Source organism: Sphaerodactylus townsendi, linkage group LG04, assembly GCF_021028975.2.
Source record: "Sphaerodactylus townsendi isolate TG3544 linkage group LG04, MPM_Stown_v2.3, whole genome shotgun sequence".
In the NCBI taxonomy this organism is placed as follows: Eukaryota; Metazoa; Chordata; class Lepidosauria; order Squamata; family Sphaerodactylidae; genus Sphaerodactylus; species Sphaerodactylus townsendi.
Window position 1 is genome coordinate 4,477,003 of NC_059428.1, and position 25,535 is coordinate 4,502,537.

Below are 25,535 nucleotides of genomic sequence, written 5' to 3' on the forward strand. Positions count from 1 at the left end.
TTATGTTCTTAGAGAACAGGGTTCTTTAATCCAGTTACTCTGAAACTGATTTTGTTAAAAAGATTTTGTTAAAAAGAAAGAAAAGAAAGAAAAAGGTAAAAATTATAACAAGTTCCAGTTTACACAGAGCATATGCAGTGGGAGGTGTCAGATTAAGTCTGCCTGTCTGAAAACAGAAGTGAATTTTCAAATCCCCGTGAACTGAGTTTTACGGCCTTCTGTCTCCTTTTTGCTCATTAGATCAATCTTGCTGATCTGGTAGGCTGGTGTTTTTAGAATGTTGTCCTGGGAAAATCTAATTTCCTCCGTAGAAACATAAACACGGTTTTGTCGCCTTCATAGGGGCAAGGGGTCTCATCCTTTATGGCCTAGCCAGGACATGTAAGAAAAAGACCAAACGGTTGTTATGCCGGGTGAATTATCTCCCAGGGAATTTAAGGGCAAAAATTACACTTCCTTCACAGGGACCGAGAGCGGCTTACATCCTTCTCTTTGCCTACATTTTTTCTCTGTCACAAATATTACACCCATGCGTACTCCAACTCACTAGGCGAGTATCATTTCAACATTATCTTTCCATCACAAACATACAAAAAAATTTTTCTGGTAAAGTACACCGTCAGGTATGGCTATAAAACCTCTAGATTAGGTTTTTATTTCGGCAGTCCTTTGTCAAGCCAATCTGGAATGTACAGATACAAGTGTCAATATATAAAAGTCTATCTAATCCTTTCATTTTCATATAATTAACAAAAACCCAAAGAACCCTCCCAATATGCACTTACAATTGTTGTACAAAGTATTCTTTTTCCTTACTCCTCTAGGAGCACAACTGTTTTTTCTTACACTACATAAAAAATAAAACATTCATATTATTCAATATTAAACCTAAATTTTCATATAAATAATAACACAACACTTTTACATCCTCTTTACCTACATTTTTTCTCTAGCAACAGCCCTTCAAGGTAGGTCAGGGTGATAGACTGGCCCAAAGTCATCTAGCGAGTTTCCCATAGCAGAATGGGATTCAAACCTGGGTCACCTGAATCCCAGTCTGATACTCACTATACCGTACTGTAGTGGTGGGAAACAGGAAGGGTAAAGCAATGTCATTCTCGCTCCCTTCCTTCATTGAACCTGCTTTTAACGTTTGTGAATGCCAACCTCTGCATCAGACAATGCCCCAAAATAATTTCACAGATGTTGAAACTAGGCGTTCTGGGAGACACATCGCTGCTGCTGAAACCGGCAGCCCCACGTCCCATTCTCCTCACTAACCTCTGCATCAAACCCATGAAGGCCCACCCGTGAGCCCCACACTATTGGCTGAACCTCATGAAGGTGACTCTTCGTGCGCTGGATGTAGAGGTTAGCCAAGTAAACAAGACGCAGGGCTTCTAGTGTCAGCAGCAGCCGTGCACCCCCCCCCTTTGAAAGAACATCTTGTTCCGGCACCCTCTGTGAGTTCATCTGGTAACATTTGGCAGTCTCGTGAATAGCCACGCCCTGAGTGTCTCTGCTCTCACAAGCCATGGCTGATGGAAGGGGGCTGGGTGCTTTCCAGCGAGGTATTATCAATTCAGGAATCCCGTGGATATCTGATCATAGGTGTTGGGGAAGGAGGAGCAGTCGCAGGTCTGTGCTTTTAGGCGGCAGCCATGTGGCCTTAGTAGTGGCGTGATTTGGGGGCGTCTGAGCAGACTTGTTCCGTGTCCTGCATCTGACCCTAGAGAACCTGAACTGAGTAGCACCTCCCTCTCCAGAAGGCAGTCTTGGCGCACAGTTGGAACACCTTGGCTCATCGCAGGCTTGTGGCAGATGCGATGTGTTAATTGTGCGCACCTCTCCTTTGGAGCAGCTTACAGTGCCAGCTTTGGCGAGGAACAGGAGCAATTGTTAAGCTGTCGCTGTGTAAAAATGCTAATGCCTTGGCCTCTCTTGGAAGACATCCCTTCCCTGCTGCATAATTTCCAGCTCTGCTCGCTTAGGAAGGGCTGTGTGACAGCGGTTAACCCGTTCCTTCCCACCCTTCCACGCAGCCCGGCGCTTTGCTCGCCTGTGCCTTCGTCTCTCTGCCTCGACACGTGATGTTGCCTTATCCAGAGTCAGATGGGTTTTCCAGCAATGTGAACACTGTCTATTCAGACTGGCTGTTGCTCTCCGAAATCTCGGGAAGGGGTTAAAAAGGATCGCACGATCCTTTTTAACTGAAGGTGCCAGGAATCGAACCTGTGCCAAGCACATGCTTTGCCGCTATGTCACGGTTCACATTGAGTCTGTGCTGACTAGGGCCACGATGGCATTTTGGGCACCTGTTGACAACCCAACACTGAACAGGATCCATTACTGAGAAGGAGGAGGAGGAAGAGGAGGAGGAGGAAGAGGAGGAGGAGGAAGAGGAGGAAGAAGAAGAGGAAGAAGAGGAGGAGGAGTTTGGATTTATACCCCACCTTTCTCACCTGTAAGGAGACAGCTTACAAGCTCCTTTCCCACCTGTAAGGAGCTTACAAGCTCCTTTCTCACCTGTAAGGAGACAGCTTACAAGCTCCTTTCCCTTCCTCTCCCCACAACAGACACTTTGTGAGGCAGATGAGGCTGAGAGAGTCCTGAGAGAACTGTGACTGGCCCAAGACTAGCCCTGCAGGAACGTAGGAGCGTGGAAACACATCCTGTTCACCAGATAAGCCTCTGCCACTCAGGTGGAGCAGTGAGGAATCAAACCCGGTTCTCCAGATTAGAATCCACCTGCTCTAACCACTACACCACGCTGGCTCCCCAACGGGTCGCTCTTTGTGCCCCCAAATTCCCATTCCTCTTCCCTGTTGGTGACCCCGGCTGACCTCTCTTCCTGCCCTGGTGGTCCACCTTCTCTCAGACTGAGTCTCTATGTCTTCCCTGGTTCTTGCATGGCTGTGATCATTCACCTTTTTCCTGACCTGCATTGCCCAGATTTGGGAATCTACAGAGCGTCAGCCCTGCTTACTACTTGGATGAGAACAGAAGACCAAGCCAGCTGGGTCAGACCAGAGTCCATCTAGTCCAGCCCTCTGCTACTCGCAGTGGCCCACCAGGTGCCTTTGGGAGCTCACCTGCAGGAGGTGAAAGCAAGGGCCTTCTGCTGCTGCTGCTCCCGAGCACCTGGTCTGCTAAGGCATTTGCAATCTCAGATCAAGGAGGATCAAGATTGGGAGCCATAAATCGACTTCATAAATCTGTCCAAGCCCCTTTGAAAGCTATCCAGGTGAGTGGCCATCACCACCTCCTGTGGCAGCATATTCCAAACACCAATCCCACGTTGCGTGAAGAAGCGTTTCCTTTTATTAGTCCAAATTCTTCCCCCCAGCATTTTCAATGGATGCCCCCTGGTTCTAGTATTGTGAGAAAGAGAGAAAAATTTCTCTCTGCCCACATTTTCTACCCCATGCATAATTTAATAGACTTCAATCATATCCCCCCTCAGACGTCTCCTCTCCAAACTAAAGAGTCCCAAACACTGCAGCCTCTCCTCATGTGCTCCAGTCCCTCAATCATCCTCGTTGCCCTTCTCTGCGCTTTTTCTATCTCTTCGATATCCTTTTTGAGATGTGGCAACCAGAACTGGACACAGGACTCCAAGTGCGGTCGCACCACGGCTTTATATAAGGGCATGACAATCTTTGCAGTTTTATTCTCAATTCCTTTCCTCATTATCCCCAGCATAGAGTTTGCCTTTTTCACAGCTTTTTCACAGACCATCCAGAAAGTCCAAGGTTGCTATGCAGCAGCAGATAATGGCAAACCACCCCTGTATGTCTTTTGCCTTTACCTGGATGGCCCGGGCTAGCTTGATCTTGTCATACCTGGGAGGCTGTGCAGGGTTGGCGTTGGATGGGATCTCCCCAGGGAAGTCCAAACTCCTTATGCAGAGGCAAGCAATAATGGCAAACCACCTCTGTTCACCCGTTGGCTTGGAAACCCTACTTGGTCGTCGAAAGTTGGCTGTGGCTTGATGCCCTGCCCCCTGCCCTTCACCTTTGACCTCGAGTAATACCATCCATTGTATCTGCTCTCTCTTGTCCAGGGTTGGGTTCAAAGGCTTTTCGTCATCCCACAAGATTTCTCTCTTTCTCACAATGCTAGAACCAGGGGGCATCCATTGAAAATGCTGGGGGGAAGAATTAGGACTAATAAAAGGAAACACTTCTTCACGCAACGTGTGATTGGTGTTTGAAATATGCTGCCACAGGAGGTGGTGATGGCCACTCACCTGGATAGCTTTAAAAGGGGCTTGGACAGATTTATGGAGGAGAAGTCGATCTGTGGCTACCAATCTTGATCCTCCTTGATCTGAGATTGCAAATGCCTTAGCAGACCAGGTGCTCAGGAGCAGCAGCAGCAGAAGGCCATTGCTTTCACCTCCTGCAGGTGAGCTCCCAAAGGCACCTGGTGGGCCACTGCGAGTAGCAGAGTGCTGGACTAGATGGACTCTGGTCTGATCCAGCTGGCTCGTTCTTGTGTTCTTATGTTCTTAAGATGGAAATGGATCTTGCTTTGTTTTCGGGTCTGGGGTTTACCAGAACTTCTCCACCTCTTTGCCAGGAGCGCCGTATTCCTTCTGGCAAGACCCGGGATGCTTGATTTCCCAGTCCCTGGCCTCATTTATCTCCTAGCTCCAGCTATTCTCCTTGGACTCGCCTGACTCGTATTTCCTCTCCTTCAGTAACAGAGGATGCTGTTGTCTCTTCCTCAGCCTTTCAGCCGGTCCTCTGTGTACCAGACGGCCCCGAAAGGTAACTCGACCTGCATCTCTCTGGGCTTTCAATTGAGTGGAGGCAGTTCATTAGATTCCCTTAACAAGCTGGATTTCTTTGGGGCTGGCAGACGGTGAGCAGGATTTTGCATCGGCCTCTGTGTTACGATGCAGCCGGAAACAGTTTGAAAAAGTTTTCGGGTCTTTTGTCCCACTGATAGGTCTGGTCAGATAGGAAAGCTTTGTTGACCTGACGTCCTTTATTAACTTGAGAGCCAACGTGGTGTAGTGATTAAGAGCAGGTGGATTCTAATCTGGAGAACCGGGGCTGATTCCCCACTCCTGAGTGGCAGAGGCTTATCTGGTGAACCAGATGTGTTCATCCCCGCTCCTACATTTCTGCTGGGTGTCCTTGGGCTGGTCACAGTTCTCTCCGAACTCTCTCAGCCCCACCTGCCTCACAAGGTGTGTGTTGTGGGGAGAGAAAGGGGAAAGAGCTTGTAAGCCACCTTGAGTCTCCTTACAGGAGAGGAAGGTGAGGTATAAATCCAAACAACTCCTCCTCCTCCTCCTCCTCCTCTTCTTCTTGTTCTTGTTCTTCTTGTTCATCCTCTTCCTCCTTCCAAGGAGTTTGAGATGGCATACATGATTCTCCATTTTATCTTACCCAGTGGTGTCTTTACCTAGGGAGAAGGGGTATCCCCTGTTCCCGGGCGCCGCTAATCTGGTCAGGTGGGGGGTGCAAAATAGGCCCCCCACGTGACCAGAAAGACGGCAAGACAGCAGGAAGTCCTGCTGCCTTATCGTCTTTGGGCGCCTTTGGCCCTGCCCATGTTGTAATCTACATGGGCGGGGCCAAGGAAGCCAGAGGGTACCGCCCCTGGCTCCCAGCGGCCAGCCGGCAGTCCCTTCTGCCCTCCCCTCTGGGGAGAGCAGAAGCGACTGCCATCCCCTGTCCTCCTGTGCTTTTTCAAGCACTGAGGCCAGGGGTGGGGCTTGGGGAGGCATGGACATGCCCCTGGGGGCAGGGTGGAGTCATGGCCCCGCCCCCAAGCATCTCTCGGAAGACGGGGATGACAGTCGCTTCTGCTCTCATTTATCACCTATCTCAAAATGAGTTGTTAGAGCCATGACTTGTTGAAAGAGGTATATTTGTAACTGCGTATCCATTTCCCACAACTGTGAATTACCCAAAGGACTTCTTTCCCTATAGATGCAATGCATGGTTCCCTTGGTTACGGCTCCCCATTTAGATGACATTTGTTCAAATCCCTTTGTCTTCTAAGTCCCTGTTTACTTCTAGACTTGGTTTGTCACATCGTATTTTGCAGTGAACCTCGCTAGGTCAAACCGAGGTCTACTTGTCCAAAACATACTGTTTCGTCCTGATAGAATCTCCTCCTCCTCCTCCTCCTCCTCCTCCTCCTCCTCCTGATGATGATGATGATGATGATGATGATGATGATGATGATGATGATGATGATGATGATGATGATGATGATGATGATGATGATGATAATAATAATAATAAAAGTGGAATGGGCTTTCCTTCACTTTCTCGGCCTGTTCACCTGGAGGCAATTTTGACTCACCAAAGGTGACCGGCCCAGGTCTCTGAACATTTCCGATGTTGTGTATCCTTGTTGTGCTTGTTTGTTTTTTGCTACCCAAATCCAGCCACTGCTGCGTTGCTAAAAACGTTGCTCTGAGTCTGCCGGGAAATATTATTTGCATATCTGGAGCTCTGAGAGAGTCACTTCACTTGGCCGGAGTCAAATATTTTGGCAGCTGTCCCACCTATTTTGAACAAGAGGCGGAAGCGAAGGTAAAAAGCAGTCAGGGAGGTTTTGGCGGTGCGAGGCGAGAGCCCTTCTCGTTGCAATAGAGACGTTCAAATCGACGACTCGGCTCCGGGCGTGTTGCCAAAGCACCGTTTCCGGAAGCTTAACTGCGTTTCGGTGCCGTCCTTTGCATCGCAAAGATGCCGCTCAGCATCCCAAGATAAATATAACCTGGGATTCAGTCTTATTAATAAGTCCGGCATCGTTTCCATCTCCAGAGTCATTTCAAGCACTTTTATGCATCGAAAGACTGTAGATCTCTGCATTTTTAATTATTATTTTTTTGCTGCACAGGTTCACCTTGCTCTTTCTTTCCTTTTGATGTGGAGGAAAACGCCGGTCTCTTTGCGGGGGAAAGAAAACCTTGTTTACAAGGCTTTTTGGCCGTAAGGGACTTGGCAAAACGGTTAAGCTGTGATGGACTCGTTGATGACATAAGAAAGAAGGGCTGCCAACAATGACTTGGTAAATTCCTGGAAATAAGGTGGCAGTGCCTGGGGATATAGAAACATAGAAGTGCAGAGCTGGAAGGGACCCCAAGGGTCATCTAGTCCAACCCCCTCTGCACAATGCAGGGAGGTAACAACTGCCTTCTGATTGACAGAGAGCAGAGAACATGTTCCTTTTTAGAGGGATGGCAAGATAGACCTTCCTTTGAAGCGGGGCCTTTTCTGCAGCAGCCCCAAAGATGTGCACTAACTCCTTCATGAATAGCTTCCCGAGAGTGCTAATTTTTAAAAAATGTTTCCCACTAGCCTTTTTAACCGTGCCTTTCTCCAACCCGAAGCTTCGGGGAGGTATTTATTTTTGCTAAAACCTTTCAGATCTATTTTATGCTTTTGATCCACGTCAGCCGCTTTGGAACCATACAAAGAGCAGTGTGGAAAAACGTGTGAATAACGAATAAACGGTGTGCATTCAGTGGAACTTTTTTTGCTGGGCTCCAAGCGGGGTGGACTCCTCTGTGTCCAAACGTCCTCTGTGTGTTCTGTGCGTGGCTGTATATGCACATGATATATGTGGCATCACAAATAACCTTGATTCTTGTAGTTGGCCAACACGTCCAGTGGGTCGGGATTCAGCAGTTTGCTCAGACCTGCTTCTAAGTTTGCCTGGTCATAAAACTATAATTGTCGATGCTGGCCCGGAGGGGGCGGGGAGGTTTGATGCATTGAAATCTATCCTCTGGGCTTGTATTGAGAGATATGAGAAACCAGTGGAGTGGATTCCTTTATCTGTGCATTTTCGTTTGCATATGGGGGAAGGGAGTTTACTGATGTGATATTGGAGGGTGGGAAGAGGAGGGAGGGGACGATGAACGGTGGCTTGAACGCAAGGCAGAGGTACGACACGGACTCTAAATAGCGGAACGCAGCTGCAGCTGTCGCCACGCTTGACGGGAAGAGCCCTTTGGGGCTGCGATTTTTCTGCTCTTATTTTGGAGCAGAAGGGTGTGGCGGCGAAAGCGATCTCCAAGTGCCTCTGGCAGCGTGGGAGGTGGGAAAGCCCCCCGACTGTGTGATGGATTGTCGTGGGCATGGAATGGCGAGAACCGGGTTCAAATCCCCCTCAACCACGCCGATCAGGTGATCCGGGGCCAGTTGTGTTTCGGCTGCCCAACCCGACTTGGTCTGTCTCTCTCTTTTTTTTAATCCTGCTCTTCTTCCGAGGAGCTCTGGGCTTAGTTTATCCCACAACAACCCTGAAAGGAAGGCTAGACCGAGAGAAAGAGGCACATGGTGAGCTTTTTGGTTGCCTGGGAATTTGAACACAACTTTTAGTACTATAGTGTAAGCCAGTCGTGGCGAACCTATGGCACGGGTGCCAGAGGTGGCACTCAGAGCCCTCTCTGTGGGCACATGCGCAAACAGAGTCCCTCCCCCCCCACACATCTAGGCTGGCCTGGGCCGCTGGGCTCGATTATTAGCATTAATCCTAAGACCTAGTTTTGGGGAAGTAGTGTAGGTAACCCTGTTAAGCGCTGTTAAACCCCACTGATTTTCATGTGAAGAACTAAAGCGCGATCCTTTACCTGGGAGTAAGCTCAGTTGCTGGCAATGGAGCGTGCTTCTGAGTAAACCCTCCTAGAGTCGTGATTCACTCGTTGGAAGAGTTGCACGGTTGCTTCAAAGCAAAGCCAACGACTACCACCAAGCTTACTCCCGAGTAACGCATGCCTCGGAGCCAACCGTTTTTTCTAAACTAAAACCTCAGCATTCAGGTTAAATTGCCGTGTTGGCACTTTGCGATAAATAAGTGGGTTTTGGGTTGCAGTTTGGGCACTCGGCCTCGAAAAGGTTCGCCATCACTGGTCTAAGCACTGCATTGCATAGGATAAAGGGGGTGGGACGTAGGTGACCTACTTCAAAGGGTTGTTGTGAAGGCAAGCTGGAGGCGATAGCAATGTAAGCTGCTTTGGGTCTCCTCTGGCGGTTGGCAACCGTGACTGTTCCCCATGTCGGAAACCCCCTTTCTATGTACTCTGGTTCTAGTTGAGGACAGCTGGACAGATTTCAGGCCGGGGACCTTCAGTAGCTCTGCTGGATTTTGGCTTCTTCAGCACATGTGTGGGAAGAGGACTGAGACTTCACAGCTTGGCACAAAAAAGCTGAATTGACTCTGATCTCTGGGCATTTTTCTCCATGGAACTGGATGTAAAGGAAGGAAGCGTCTATGACTCAGTCTGGTCCTGGGAGGAAGACTCAGATGGAGGGGAGGGGACAGTTTTGGTTCCAGACTCCCAGGCGCCGCCTGTAAACGCAGAGCCTGAGCAGTCAGTAGTTCCTGCAGGACCAGGTCCAGAGGCTCAGGCAGAGCATTCAGGCTGGGATCCACAGCCAGGTCCAAGCTCTGAGATCCCCCAGCCAGGATCTAGCTCTGGGATTCTTCAGTCTTTTGATACAGAGCCAGAGGGACCCTGACAGCTCTGTCAACGGCCGCCCCCACTCCAGAGCCCCAGGAGCAACACAGGAGGAGACTGTGTTCTAGTTTACAGCAAAGGAGACGCAGCAGCGGGTTAGCAGCTATGGGGTGAGCTGAATTGGATGCAAAGCCTAAAGTAACCCAGCTGCAAGATGTTATTGCACTAGTGGCGTAGGAGCAGCAGTGGCGTAGGAGGTTAAGAGCCCGTGTATCTGATCTGGAGAAACCGGGTTTGATTCCCAGCTCTGCCGCCTGAGCTGTGGAGGCTTATCTGGGGAATTCAGATTAGCCTGTACACTCCCACACACGCCAGCTGGGTGACCTTGGGCTAGTCACAGCTTCTCGGAGCTCTCTCAGCCCCACCTACCTCACAGGGTGTTTGTTGTGAGGGGAGAAGGGCAAGGAGATTGTCAGCCCCTTTGAGTCTCCTGCAGGAGAGAAAGGGGGGATATAAATCCAAACCTCCTCCTCCTCCTCCTCCTCCTCCTCCTCCTCCTCTTCCTCTTCCTCTTCCTCTTCCTCTTCCTCTTCTTCTTCTTCTTCTTCTTCTTCTTCTTCTTCTTCTTCTTCTTCTTCTTCTTCTTCTTCTTCTTCTTCTTCTTCTTCTTCTTCTTCTTCTTCTTCTTCTTCTTCTAGTGAATGGGAGGCTGGCTATAACAGAGAGGTTGCAGCTGAGTTAGCTTGTGGCAGCAACGTTGTGGTTCAGTTTGCAGGTCATCTATTCTGTTTCTAACCTTGTCTTGGTTCCAGGCTCTTGTGTACTCATTAAACGACTGAAGCTGCTAAGAACTGTGTAAGGACTATCTTTGGTTCCTGACGGCCTGTCTACGTTAGCACCAGAGTGTCACAATTCTGATCTGTTGGGGCCTGTTGCCTACTTCCCCTCCTCCCCCATCACAATTGTGCATCCTTAAAAACAAAGCTGGCATCTTCTCCCGCATCGGCGTGTTATAAATACAGTTTACTTTGCCAGAATGTCCTTGAGCACGTGCAAAGTGCGTTGTGTAACGTTCTGTCCCAGTATGGTGCCCGCTCTCGGTGTGCCTTTTCCTCTCTGGCACTGAGCGTTTGAGCTGTGTTTGGCTCGAAGCCTTTTTTCTTCTAGGCTGGTACTTTTTGGAGAAATATTTTTGGAAAGCGGGGGGGGGGGCATCTCTCAGCCGCTGATCTGAGCACTGGAGAGATACAGCCCCCCCCCCCCCGAGAAACAGACTCATCCCTGTTAGCAAGCCCTGAAGGGAACATTACATGTTCAGCAGCGAACGGTTTGATGAAGCCTGTCGGCCTTGAGCATATAAAGCGCATATTCTCTCTTCCCCGCTTGGAAGATTCCCCTTTTATCTTGGGAGTGCAAATTGATAATGTAAGCAAATGTGGCTTTTCTTTCCTTTTTAAATCGCTTCTGCCGAGCCACACGGGAGGCGAAATCAAAGCTGCGGAAATGCCAGCGCGGCCTTTTGATGTTAAGCGGTCGCGTTGGCTTTGAAGACCGGGATTGTTACCGCCTGTCCTGGCATTTGGTTTCAAGTTAAGATCATTAAAAGCGAGCTGAAGGACCAATGTCGCCTCCTGCCCAACGATGTTCCCTCCTACACTTTTCTTGGCACCTGTCACTTGTTTTTGTGAAGTGGGCATGGTCAAATAGGGTTTGTGCTCAACAGAGCTTCCCATTGGCCACGCAGATTGAAAGGCATCCTGTTGAACTGAACTTCACCCTGAAACGTTGAAGCGTTACCATCAGAGCGATGCAGATTCTTACTCACAGGCATTTTGTGGTTGACTCCGCCTTCTGTGGCAACCATTCTGTGGTTGGCTCTGCCTTTTGTGGCAGCCATTTTGTGGTTTGCCTCTTCTTTCATGGCAGCCATTTTTGGTTGGCTCTGCCTTCCATTGCAACCATTCTGTGGTTGGGTCTGCCTTCTGTGGCAGCCATTTTGTGGCTTGCCTCTTCTTTCATGGCAACCATTTTTGGTTGGCTCTGCCTTCCATTGCAACCATTCTGTGGTTGGCTCTGCCTTTTGTGGCAGCCATTTTGTGGCTTGCATCTTCTTTCATGGCAGCCATTTTTGGTTGGCTCCGCCTTCCATTGCAACCATTCTGTGGTTGGCTCTGCCTTCTGTGGCAGCCATTTTGTGGCATTCACACTCCATGTTGGCATTCCAAAGGTGCCCACGAACTCAGAAGGAAGTGTGCTTGTGCACGAAAGCTTATACCAAAGATCAAACTTTGTTAGTTTTAAAGGTGCCACTGGAGTCAGACATTTTTGTCCTGCTGGAGTCACTCTGCTTGTGCTCCACTTATGTATTTGTAAATGAACCCAGCATTAAGAACATAAGAGCATAAGAATTAGCCTGCTGGATCAGACCAGAGTCCATCTAGTCCAGCACTCTGCTACTCGCAGTGGCCCACCAGGTGCCTTTGGGATCTCACCTGCAGGATGTGAAAGCAATGGCCTTCTGCGGCTGCTGCTCCCGAGCACCTGGTCTGCTAAGGCATTTGCAATCTGAGATCAAGGAGGATCAAGATTGGTAGCCACAGATCAACTTCTCCTCCATAAATCTGTCCAAGCCCTTTTTAAAGCTATCCAGGCTAGTGGCCACCACCTCCTCCTGTGGCAGCATTTTCCAAACACCAATCACATATTGCGTGAAGAAGTGTTTCCTTGTAGTCCTAATTCTTCCCCCCAGCATTTTCAACGAATGCCCCCTGGTTCTAGCATTGTGAGAAAGAGAGAAAATTTTCTCTCTGTCCACATTTTCTACCCCATGCATAATTTTATAGACTTCAATCATATCCACCCTCAGACGTCTCCTCTCCAAACTAAAGAGCCCCAAATGCTGCAGCCTCTCCTCATGAGGAAGGTGCTCCAGTCCCTCAATCATCCTCGTTGCCCTTCTCTGCCCTTTTTCTCTCTCTTCGATATCCCTTTTGAGATGTGGCGACCAGAACTGAACACAGGACTCCAAGTGCGGTCGCACCACGGCTTTATATAAGGGCATGACAATCCTTGCAGTTTTATTATCAACTCCTTTCCTAATGATCCCCAGCACAGAGTTTGCCTTTTTCACAGCTGCCATGCATTGAGTTGACATTCCCATGGAACTATCAACCAAGACGCCCAAATCCCTTTCCTGGTCTGTGACTGATAGCACTGACCCCTGTAGCGTGTATGTGAAGTATTATGGAAGCATCGTCAGTCCGCTCACACTTCTGAGGTGTTTGTGTGGCACCCCTAAAACGTCTCATTGCTTGGGGAATGAGGAGCTTTCTTCTGAACGCTCTTTCCCCCTGTGGCGTCTCTGTGGCTAGCATGTTTCAAGTCAAATGGCACCTATCCAACCATGTCTCCTTCAGAGGAAATGGTGCTTGAAGAAATGTGGTCCTCCTTGTCTCTTGGGGCAGGGAGGAAAGAGTGGGCAACCATATTAAAAACATTTGTCACTTCAATATGCAATTCTGTCCAAGCAAGACACCCGGCTCCTGTTTTTTGGCAATGCTCTAGGCCCTATTTTCTTTCACACTGTCAAAGTCCCTCTGCTTAAGTGAAGGTTACTTCAGAGGGTAGCCACGTTGTGATCTGTCGAAGGACGCTTTGACGCTTAAAAACCGAACCCCTGAAAATCTCGTTGGCCTCCAAGGTGCTGGTGGAATTGGATCTAGATGTTCTCCCCTGAGCCGGAGGACATCTTGCAGGCGTTTCCCACACTGTGGTCAGGGAGGCAGGAAATGACGTCAGGCACGGCTGCCCTGGTTTTTGACAGCGGTGGCCTTCATGGAGAATCCCCGCATTTTCAAAACACTCGGAACCTGAAGGAGTTGAGCCGAGCGTTTCTCTCTGTCTCTCAAGTGCGTTCTTCTCCTGTGCTCCACGCGGGAGGAGAACGTCGGCTACCCTTCCTCATTTCCTTCCTGCAACGACTGTGAGCTGAAGACGCAGGGTGTTGTGGCCTAACCAGAATTTGAACTCATGTCCTAGTCCCGTGGTGGCGAACCTTTGGCACTCTAGATGTTATGGACTGCTGGTTTCATCAGCTCCGTGGCGAACCTTTGGCACTCTAGATGTTATGGACTACAATTCCCATCAGCCCTGGTGGCGAACCTTTGGCACTCTAGATGTTATGGACTACAATTCCCATCAGCCCCTGCCAATTGGCCATGCTGGCAGGGGCTGATGGGAATTGTAGTCCGTAACATCTGGAGTGCCAAAGGTTCGCCACCACTGTCCTAGTCTGACGCTCTTAACCGCTGCCTCACTCCAGCCTCAGCCCAGATGTCTGCAGGAGAGCATTTGAAGGATGGGGAGCTGACAGGCGGCGTGGCGCTGAGCGTCTTTTTTTTATGTTCTGCTCTGGGATTCATCAGCGTGCCCAGCGAGAAAGAAGCTAATCTGATGAGCTTCTTCCGCTCTTCATTAGCAGCCAGCTGTCTGCCATTCTGGCATCTTTCAAGGTCTCGGCTCAGGAACGAACCCTCTCCAATAATACGCTCTGCAACTGTTCCAAACCCCTGCCAAGAAAAAAGCTGTTCAAAAAGACCGAGTTCAAGGGCTTCTGCCCTGTCGGGGCAATGCATTTCAAACTTTCTGATCCCCTGGGGAGGGTGGGCCTTCCAAACTCTCGGCCTGTTTTGTGGGCGGAAGTGTGGAAGTCTCGTCTCTTGGCTGATGTGTGAGAAACAGTAGTGATGCTTGTGTCGGCCGTGGTGCTGAGAGAATCTATAACAGTGGTGGCGAACCTATGGCACGGGTGCCAGAGGTGGCACTCAGAGCCCTCTCTGTGGGCACGCATGAACAGAGTGCTCCCCCCCCCCCCACATCTAGGCTGGCCTGAGCCACTGGGCTCAATTATTAGCATTAAACCTAAGATCTGGTTTTGGGGAAGCAGTGTAGGTAACCCTGTTAAGCGCAATAGTTGCACGGTTGCTTCAAAGCAAAGCCACCGACTACCACCAAGCTTACTCCTGAGTAACGCACGCCTCGGAGCCCACCGGTTTTTCTAAACTAAAACCTCAGTATTCAGGTTAAATTGCCGTGTTGGCACTTTGCGATAAATAAATGGGTTTTGGGTTGCAATTTGGGCACTCGGTCTCGAAAAGGTTTGCCATCACTGATCTATAACAATGGTTCCCAACTGTTCTTCCCTTGCGTACCCCTTGGCAACCCATCTCCCTAAAATTGTGTCCCCATATTAGTAACCTATTACCGTATATACTCGCATATAAGTCGAATTCTTCAGCACATTTTTTTGTGCTGGAAAAGCCTCTCTCGACTTATACGCGAGCGAGATGTATTTTTAAAAATATTTTGGGGGTTTTATTTTGTTGGCCTCCAGAGGGCGCAGTTTTTAGACCAGCGGCACCAAAATTTCAGGGTATCATCAGGTGACACTCCTGATGATGCCAGCCAGGTTTGGTGAAGTTTGGTTCCGGGGATCCAAAGTTATGGATCCCCAAAGTGGGCGCTCCCATCCCCCATTGTTTCCAATGGAAGCTAATAGTAGATGGGGCTACCCTTTTGAGGGTCCATAACTTTGGAACCCCTGAACCAAACATAAGAACATAAGAACTAGCCTGCTGGATCAGACCAGAGTCCATCTAGTCCAGCACTCTGCTACTCACAGTGGCCCACCAGGTGCCTTTGGGAGATCACGTGCAGGATGTGAAAGCAATGGCCTTCTGCTGCTGCTGCTCCTGAGCGCCTGGTCTGCTAAGGCATTTGCAATCTGAGATAAAGGAGGGTCAAGATTGGTAGCCACAGATCGACTTCTCCTCCATAAATCTGTCCGAGCCCTTTTTAAAGCTATCCAGGTTAGTGGCCATCACCACCTCCTGTGGCAGCATATTCCAAACACCAATCACACGCTGCGTGAAGAAGTGTTTCACCAAACTTCTCCAAACCTGGGTGGTATCATCAGGAGGTCTCCTAAAGATACTCTGAAATGTTGGTACTGCTAACATAAACATTCCTCCCCTGACAGGCACCCTCAAATTTTCCCCAGATTCTCCCTTTAAATCACCCCCCCCTTTTTTTCTGAGTGGATTTAAAGGGAGAATCAGGGGTTACAGAGCTAGTTTACTGTTTTTCTTTGAAATAAATATCCAAAAACATTTAACCTACTGATGCCTCAATTAATGTAATTTTATTGGTATCTATTTTTATTTTTGAAATGTACCAGTAGCTGCTGCATTTCCCACCCTCGACTTATACGCGAGTCAATAAGTTTTCCCAGTTTTTTTGTGGCAAAATTAGGTGCCTCGATTTGTATGCGGGTCGACTTATACACGAATATATACGGTATTAAAAATTTTTTTTACCCATACCCCAGATTGGAAATCACTGCTTCACAGTAGAACTGAAATGAACATGTTCCCACCCGACCTCCTCCATTTCTTCCGATGTTTCAGCATTGGTGGATGTTTAAGGATACAGTGGTGCCGGATTTTGGTGACAAATGGCATTTGCTGAGTTGGCACATGCTATTTGTTACCAAAATCAAACATCATTATTTAAGACAATGATGTGGAACGCACGGTGTTCAGTGCTTGTCAGCTTAAGAGATTCCAAATTTGACACCCACCATCAGTCACAATTACCAGGAGATGTTCCAGATTTTTTTGGATTCTAAATCAGTAGCACCTTGGAGACCAACAAGATTTTTAGAAGAAAAAGAAGAAGAGTTTGGATTTATATCCCCCTTTTCTCTCCTGCAGGAGACTCAAAGGGGCTGACAATCTCCTTGCCCTTCCCCCCTCACAACAAACACCCTGTGAGGTAGGTGGGGCTGAGAGAGCTCCGAGAAGCTGTGACTAGCCCAAGGTCACCCAGCTGTCGGCGTGTGTGGGAGTGCACAGGCTAATCTGAATTCCCCAGATAAGCCTCCACAGCTCAGGCGGCAGAGCGGAGAATCAAACCCGGTTCCTCCAGATCAGAGTCTGAAGTTTCAACAGTTCCTCTCAGATAGGGACCTTCATTCCTCCTTGTATCTGATCAAGGGGGCTTTGCCATACCCCCAAAATCTAGCTTTTCTACTTCAGACCAACATAGCTTGAATACATGAAGTTTCCTTACTCTAAATCAGACCATCAGTTCCCATCATGCCTGGGTGAGGTCAGAAGGGGAGTCCAACCTGGTTTCCCATCTTGTTTGCAGGTGAGTAGGGTAGGGGAAGTCCAGAGGGCCTTCTCTGTAGTGGCCCCTACATTGTGGAATACCCCGAAGGTTCACTGGGCGCCTGCTCTCTTGGAATTTCAGTGTCCGGTGAAGACCATCGTCTTCACCCCGAGCATTTGGGGTGAAGAGGATTTGGAGCAGCAGTGGCGTAGGAGGTTAAGAGCTCGTGTATCTAATCTGCCGCCTGAGCTGTGGAGCTGTGGAGGCTTATCTGGGGAATTCAGATTAGCCTGTACACTCCCACACACGCCAGCTGGGTGACCTTGGGCTAGTCACAGCTTCTCGGAGCTCTCTCAGCCCCACCCACCTCACAGGGTGTTTGTTGTGAGGGGGGAAGGGCAAGGAGTTTGTAAGCCCCATTGAGTCTCCTACAGGAGAGAAAGGAGGGATATAAATCCAAACTCCTCCTCCTCCTCCTCCTCCTCTTCCTCCTCTTCCTCTTCCTCTTCTTCCTCCTCCTCTTCCTCCTCCTCTTCCTCCTCCTCCTCCTCCTCCTCCTCCTCCTCCTCCTCCTCCTTCTTCTTCTTCTTCTTCTTCTTCTTCTTCTTGGCTGATTTCCCCCCCCCCCCCCAATTGGGAAGGTGGCTCTAAAGTGTCTGTATACCCCTGCCTTTTATGGATGGGTGGTGCAGATTCCTGAGATTTTATATTGTTTTGGTGTTTTTAGGATGGGTTTTTATTGTGATTTTGCCATTGATGTATGACATTTTGTACGGTTTTTATTGTAACCCGCCCCGAGACTAGGGTAAAGGGCGGGGAATAAACGTAGATAAATAATTCAATAAAAATCAAAGGCAGTACTGCCTCCTCAGACTGGCAGGGGCTCTCCAGAGTCTTAGGAGGAGAACTTTCCCATCACCTGCGCCCTGATCTTTTTTTGACTGGAGATGGCTGGAATTGAACCCGTTACCTTCTGTATGCCACACAGAGGCCACATTCCCTCCTCAAATTGTAGAAGTCTCCAGAGTCATGAATTATATGGGGAGCATGTCCAGAGAAATGTTTCTTCCTTCTTTCGTAATCGAATTTGAGCTCACGCAGGGAAATGAATGAACTGTATGTTCACACAACAATGTCCTTTTTACCGTAACAGACAATTAGCAAGTGAAATTCACTGCCGCAAGATATGACGGCTGCTAGCTTAAGCTTCCAAAGAGAATACAGATGCTCACAGCGGGATGGGCTTCTCAACAGTCAGTAGCCAAGGTGGCTCATGCAACTTGCAAATTCAGAGAGTGTTGAGCATTACTGCAAAGTTGCAGTAAACTGAATCGGGGCACCGGTTCATCTAGGTCAGGATTTGCTGCTTTGGTCCTCAGCATCTGTCAGGTCTCGAACAAAGAGGGGGGGGGGGTCTTCAGTACCTACTTAAATCCTTCAACTGGGTCTTTTTGAAGAAGAGGAAGAAGAAGAAGAGTTGGATTTATATCCCCTCTTTCCCTGCTGTAAGGGGACTCAAAGGGGCTGACAAACTCCTCTCCCCCCCCTCCTCCACAACAAACACCCTGTGAGGTGGGTGGGGCTGAGAGAGCTCCAAAGAACTGTGACTTGCCCAAGGTCACCCATCTGGCATGCGTTGGAGTTCACAAGTTAATCCGGTCCACCAGATAAGCCTCCACAGCTCAAGTGGCAGAGCGGGAGGTTCCTCCAGATTAGAGTGCACCTGCTCTTAACCACTACACCATGCTGGCTTTTGCCTGGAACGCCGATGCTCACCCATGAAGTCCCTGTTCCGATTTAACAGGCATTGGGGTGGGGCAGTGGTGGCTCCCTCAATCTTCCCATGTTGAGGGTCTTCTGGGTGTCCGGTTGGCCACCGTGATAGAGACTCGGTGGCCTCTTGGGCTGATCTGGCATAAACAGCCCTTGCCAATTAAAGGGGTTAAAAATCTAGAGACAAATGGACGTTTCCGAGCAAGACGGATTGCTTTGGGTAGACAATTCTCGCTAGCCTACATATTACTGATGGGACTTCAGGTGAAATACCTTGACCTGAATCGGAGGATTATTTGTGTTCTTCCTGCATCGATCATTCCAAAAGCATCGCCAGCGGCTCTTGCAGTTCACTAGGACAACTGGAAAGAGTTTTCGGCCTATTTGACATGCTAATATTTATTTTGCACCTCTGGAATAATGAATTCCGGAGCCAGAGCCTTCCAGCTCTCCTTTCCCCAAATGCACGGCAGTTCAAAACACTTTCCGGCTTCAAGCAGTAGCTATTAATCATCCTTTTGGTTTTAACAACTGAACAAAGGCCAGGCAGTTGTTTCACGGGGATTAATTTGATGAGCTACTCAGGTGCCTGCCTTAGAAAAGGGAGTTTACGAATGGCCCTTTTCCAGTTCCCGGTTCTTCAGGGGAGTGGAGACCCCGGGCACAATTTTCTCTTGTGCGCAGCTTGCAAGATCAGCAGGGGTGAGCCAGAAAGCTGGACTGTTCCCTGCATTAGGTATGAGGGTTGCTGGAGTGATGGGGCATATGGAAATGTTCGGGCATTGAAGATTGAAGCACCTCGTCCATCTTTTGGCGCTGCCTATTTTCTCGATCCTCTGTTTTTCTGATTCTTGCATGGTGCACAGCTCAAAAAGGATATCGAAGAGATAGAAAAAGTGCAGAGAAAGGCAACAAGGATGATTGAGGGACTGGAGCACCTTCCCTATGAGGAGAGGCTGCAGCGTTTGGGGCTCTTTAGTTTGGAGAGGAGACATCTGAGGGGGGATATGATTGAAGTCTACAAAATTATGCATGGGGTAAAAAACGTTGACAGAGAGAAATTTTTTCTCTCTTTCTCACAATACAAGAATCAGGGGGCATTCATTGAAAATGCTGGGGGGAAGAATTAGGACTAATAAAAGGAAACACTTCTTCACACGTGTGATTGGTGTATATTGCCACAGGAGGTGGTGATGGCCACTCACCTGGATAGCTTTAAAAGGGGCTTGGACAGATTTATGGAGGAGAAGTCGATCTATGGCTACCCATCTTGATCCTCCTTGATCTGAGATTGCAAATGCCTTAGCAGACCAGGTGCTCAGAAGCAGCAGCAGCAGAAGGCCATTGCTTTCACACCCTGCACATGAGCTCCCAAAGGCGCCTGGTGGGCCACTGTGAGTAGCAGAGTGCTGGACTAGATGGACTCTGGTCTGATCCAGGAGGCTAGTTCTTATGTTCTTATGTTCTTATGAACCTCGAGGGTAAACATTGAGACAGCCGCCTGGGCCCCTAACCTCAGCTATATGCACTCTCTGATAATGGGCATCGTACCTTGCCAGCAAGTTCTTGATGGCTGCTGTTGCATCCGGGCAGGAGCCGGAGAGCAAAACACCTGGGCTAAATTTAGGTGTTCCGATTGGGAAAGCACAGCCGGTACCCGGAACAATTCTTAGCTCCGTTTCGCTTTGACTCCAAGTGGAGTTTAGTGATCTGGTCAGGGAAAGAGAGGCACCCGCTTTTGTGCTGCTGATCTCCTTGCAGAGCTCTTTGGTACTGAAAGATTTCGTATAAATGACCATGATTGGTACAGTGAGATTCCCAACGCAGGAGATGAGATGGTCTCTTTTCAGTGGTGATCCCTGCTGGTTTTTATGACTTAATTTTGTTTAATATCACAACTGCCGGCTCTGTAGCAGGCTGTTGGCCTTTCATTACAACTCGAGCCTCACCCAGAGGCCTAGGAAATTGTAATGTATCTGGGCAGTATTTGTTCGGATACCATCAGGGCTGCCTTCTGTTGATTTTGTTGATTTAAAGATGTTTCAAGTGCCGCCCTAGCATTTTCGGAATGGCGCCCAAAGTGCTAATTACCACCGGGACGACTTCAGCTGTTTTGTGCCATAGTCATGTTGAATCACAATTTATTGTTGTTGTTGTTATTTCTGTGTCCCTTACAAAAGTCCCAAAGCACAGGTGTCAAATGATGCTGGCAGGGGATGATGGGAACTGTAGTCCATAACATCTGGAGGGCCGCGAGTTTGACACCTATGTCGCAAAGCATGTTACAATAAAAGCCATAATAAAATCCCATACAATAGAATAGAATAGAATAGAATAGAATAGAATAGAATAGAATAGAATAGAATAGAATAGAATAGAATAGAATAGAATCTTTATTGGCCAAGTGTGATTGGACACACAAGGAATTTGTCTCCGGTGCATATGCTCTCAGTATACATAAAAGAAAATACATTTGTCAAGAATCATAAGGTACAGCACTTAATGATTGTCATATAGGTCTAGTAAGCAATCAGGAAACAATCAATAGTAATAAAAACATAAAATGTAAAATCATAAAATAAAATGAAATGTCAGCACAGGCTATAGTCATACAGTCATAATTGGGAGGAGATGGGTAATAGGAATGATGAAAAAAAGTAGTGCAGTAATTATATAATAAATATGAATAATAAATAGTTTGATGACATTATCCGAGGGAATTTAATTTGTTTAACAGAGTGATGGCATTCGGGAAAAAAGCTGTTCTTATGTCTAGTTGTCTTGGTGCATTGCAGTGCTCTGTAGCGACGTTTAGAGGGTAAGAGTTGGAAACAGTTTATGTCCAGGATCGCGAGGGGTCAGTAAATATTTTCACAGCCCTTTTTTTTTGACCCGTGCAGTATTACAGGAGTCCTCAATGGAAGGCAGGTTGAAGCAGCAGGTATTGTTTTTTTCTGCAGTTCTGATTATTCCCCTGAAGTCTGTGTCGATCTTGTTGGGTTGCCAGGAACCAAAACCCTGGCACAGTTATAGAGGATTGCAGATGACAGACTCAATGATTCCTCTTGTAGAACTGTATCAGCAGCTCCTTGGGCAGTTTAGAGCTTCCTGAGTTGGCGCAGAAAGAACATTCTTTGTTGTGCTTTTTTAATGACATTTTTGATATTAGGTGTCCATTTTAGGTCATGAGATATGATGGAGCCTAGAAATTTAAAGGTCTCTACTGTTGATACTGTGTTGTCTAGTATTGTGAGAGGAGGTAGGATGGGAGGGTTTCTCCTGAAATCTACCACCATTTCTACGGTTTTAAGTGTGTTCAGTTCTAGATTGTTCTAGCAGTAACCACAATAAAACCAGTCCTAAAACCAGTGGTGGGATCCAAAAATTTTAGTAACAGGTTCCCATGATGGTGGGATTCAAACTGTGGCGTAGTGCCAATGGGGCTGGGCGGGGCATGCCGGGGGCGGGGCATTCCTGGGCGGGGCTGCGGCAAGGACGCAGCCGCTGCACCGGTCCTTGGGCGGGAAACGAATGCACGCAGGCGCAGGCTGCCACGCACGCCGGTGCACCTCCTGCTAGACTGCTTCCAGTTCTGCGAGCTACTGCTGAGAGGAGGGGCGTAACTAAGGCAAAAATCACGTGGCAAAATCACCAATTAGTAACCCCCTCTCGGCACACGCAAATGATTAGTAACCTACTCTCGGGAACCTGTGAGAACCTGCTGGATCCCTGCCTAAAACCATAAAACATTCTGGACTCTTCAACTTCCAACCCAACCACTTCCCAAACTGGGAGTAGGGTACAGGACTCCTCAAGCTCTCCCCTCCCCCCCCCCAATTCTAGTAGGGGGGAATCAGCCAAATGCCCGGGTGAAAATGCCTGTCTTCCCCAGGTGCCGAAACTCCAAGAGAGTAGGTGCTTGGCAAACCTCTGGTGGGAGGGCATTCCACAGTGCAGCGGCAACTGCTGAGAAGACCCCCAGGTACCCCACCCCCTCACAACAACCCTGTGAGGTTGGTTAGACCGTTCCTTGGAAAGACTTTGTCCAAAGCCCGCCTGCCCCCACTCGAAAGATCACAGCACTGTTGGAGATCTTTAGAAATCGGAACGTGGCAAGGATCTCTTTAATGCTCTGTGAGTTGTCCCCCCCCCCCCGAAGTCGCCTGTGCCTTCCATGTGCTCCGACACATGTCCCACGGTTCCCCTGTGAAGTCTGCGCGTTGTGACATTTCTCTCGAGCCAGGCCGAGTCAGTGATTTTAATTGTAGCCCCGGGTTGGCTATACATAGACCGTACTGGTTATTTTTGTTTGGTGGAAACCAGAAATCTGCCCTCCTGTCCTCCCGGCAGCGTTTTGTGCAAATAACACAGAATCATCCTGTTTGGGTTACGCAGAGGCCGACAGCTCTGTCCTTGCGCTGCGTCGCTGATCATGCCGTTGGCACGTGTGGCAGAGGGGCACGGACGGGTCATTGATGGCGGGGAGAGAGTTCAGTTTATTCAAAACATCTCTGTGCCGCCTTTCCACCCGATTCAAGGTCCAAGCATGAAAACAAGGCAAAACAAACAAAAGCTTTTAGAAGAATTGTCAAAGGCGTTCACAGCTGGAATCGGCTGGCTGATGTGGTTTATCTGAGCTGTTCGGTACGTGACGTGCCTCCGAAGATGCCAGCCGTAGATGCGAACGAAAGGCTAGGAGCAAAAACCACCGGGCCGCGGCCACACGACCTGGAAAACCCACAACAGTCAAAACCTTTCAGACAGCAAAAAAGCATTTGAAATATAAACGTGGGCTTTTTAAACACAGGTAATAGTAAAGATGAGATCAAGTTAATTCATGCCATGCTAATTCCCTATTACTGAGGACAGATGGGGACCGCCTCTCCCCATATTGCCCCGGTAGGCCCCTCCGCTCGGAGGAGGAGGACCTACTCGTGATCCCTGGCCCCCAAATGATCAGGCTGGCCTCGACGAGGGGCAGGGCCTTTTCAGCCCTGGCCCCTACCTGGTGGAACAGGCTACCTAGGGAGACCAGGGCCCTGCGGGACTTACAGAGTTTCCGCAGGGCCTGCAAGACGGACCTGTTCCGCCAGGCGTTTGGCCAGCCTGGTTAAAAATACATCTACCGTGTCATCTGGCCTCCCGTGGGCACAAGGGGGAGGGGGGTAGCCAGACGACATCCACATTTTTAAATGGGTTCTGTTTTTTTGTAAATTATATTTAAATTATGTTTTAATGTATGTTTTAACCTTGTTGTGAACCGCCCTGAGCCCTCAGGGGGAGGGTGGTATATAAAATTAATAATAAATAAAAATAAAATAAAAGTGAGACAGTGAAGAAAACCCACAGGAACAATGGGGTGTCGGAGTAGAATTTTAAGAAGACTGTAAACTGCCAAAAAACAACAACCCCAAATAAGTTGGTTCTGGATCAAATCAAGCCCTAGCAGCTAAAATGACTAAACTGAAGCAATCGTATGCCCGGTGAGATTCCCGCAACTTCAAAGAGAATTGCGGGGGGGGGGGGTCTTTGTTTTGGGGCGTGTTCAGCATTATTAACCACGACCCTGTTTGCAGTGGGGCATCAGCTGACTTTTGTATTGTCGAAGGCTTTCACGGCCGGATTCAACTGGTTGTTGTGGGTTTCCCGGGCTGTGTGGCCGTGGTCTGGTAGATCTTGTTCTTACGTTTGGCCTGCATCTGTGGCTGGCATCTTCAGTGTGTAACAGACTTCTCTCTGTGGTGCCCTTCTGAAGATGCCAGCCACAGATGCAGGCGAAACGTTAGGAACAAGATCTACCTGACCATGGTCACACAGCCCGGTTTTTATCATCGTTTACTTGTGCTTTGTTTCCGTTCCATTTCAGATTTCTGCTTGTTTTCAGATCTCTGCCATCCAAACCCTCCGGCACTGTCTGTTGGAATTCCCCTCCTGTTGACTTGCAGCTAATCCACCTTGAGTCTCAGTGAAAAAGACAGATTCAAATAAAATACCATAAATAAAATAAAGCAATTAGATAAACTGTTGGTGGTTTGCCTCTGCAATAGATGCCACCTCCTGCAGCGTTGCAGGCCAAACTGTCCATAGCAGGGGGGTGGGGGTGGGGAGCAGGAATTTGAATTCAGTGGGGAAGCTGGCTTCACCTTGGCTTCTGTGCTTGCGTTGCTTCATTTGCTCTTCGTCGTTCTTTTGCAAGTTGAAAAAAAATCGTAATTCTGCCACTGTGATCCCCAAGGAGAGGGTGACGGCTATAGAGCAGCAACGCAGCAGGTTTGGAAAACGTTGTCGGGACCTGCAAAATCCATTTATTGATTATTAAGACGGTTATGTGCCTCCTTCCCAAGCTGTTTGGGAATTACATCCTGTTGTTGTTGTTGTTGTTAGCCACCTGGAGTAGAGATAAGAAGGCAAGCCGAATTCCTTTCTAGCTGAGAGGGAAGAGTCGGGGTTCTCTAGGCACCCATTGCCACCAACCAAACTTACTCTCAGGTAAAGGATCATAACCAGCCAGCCTAGATGTGTGTGAGAGGTATCTTTCCATCCCCCCCCCCCCCCAGGAATGCGGGCACACACATCAATGACATCGCACAGTATCAGGCTGCGTGTTTGCATGAGCACATACTGCTGGCCTCTGCAATTGATTTGCTGCTACTGTTCCTTTCCCATTTCACCACAATAAGCCACAGCAACGCGTGGCCGGGCCCCGCTAGTAGTTTTTAAAAAGGTAGAGGTAGTCCCTTGTGCAAGCACCAGGTCATACACGTCCCTAAGAGTCTACACTTCACCCCCACCAAGCTGGGTCTTCATTTTACCAACCTAGCAAGGATGGCAGGTTTAGTCAACCTTGAGGAAGCTACCTGAAACCGACTTCCGTCGGGATCGAACTCAGGTCATGAGCAGAGCTCGGATTACAGTAGTGCAGCTGGCCTCTCTGTGCCATGGGGCTCATTGACTCACACTTTTAGGAAGCCTCAGTGTGCCAAATCCTTTAGCGAGGCTGAAAACTGTGTCCTTCTCAGGTGTTGGTTTGGCCTGGTGGTGGATTGAGAGCCCTGAGGTAATTCTCATAGGAAACCCTTCAACTGCCAATGACCGGGGGAGCCTGAAACCAGATTTACCTGGACTGACAGGGAGAGACCTGGATTATGGTGGAGAGATA

General features: G+C 48.7%; 1 protein-coding gene across 4 annotated transcripts in view; it reads left to right on the forward strand.

Moving 5' to 3' along the window:
- Positions 1 to 25,535, forward strand: part of GDPD5 (glycerophosphodiester phosphodiesterase domain containing 5) — a 152,092-nt gene that overhangs the window by 55,157 nt on the left and 71,400 nt on the right. The window lies entirely within an intron of this gene.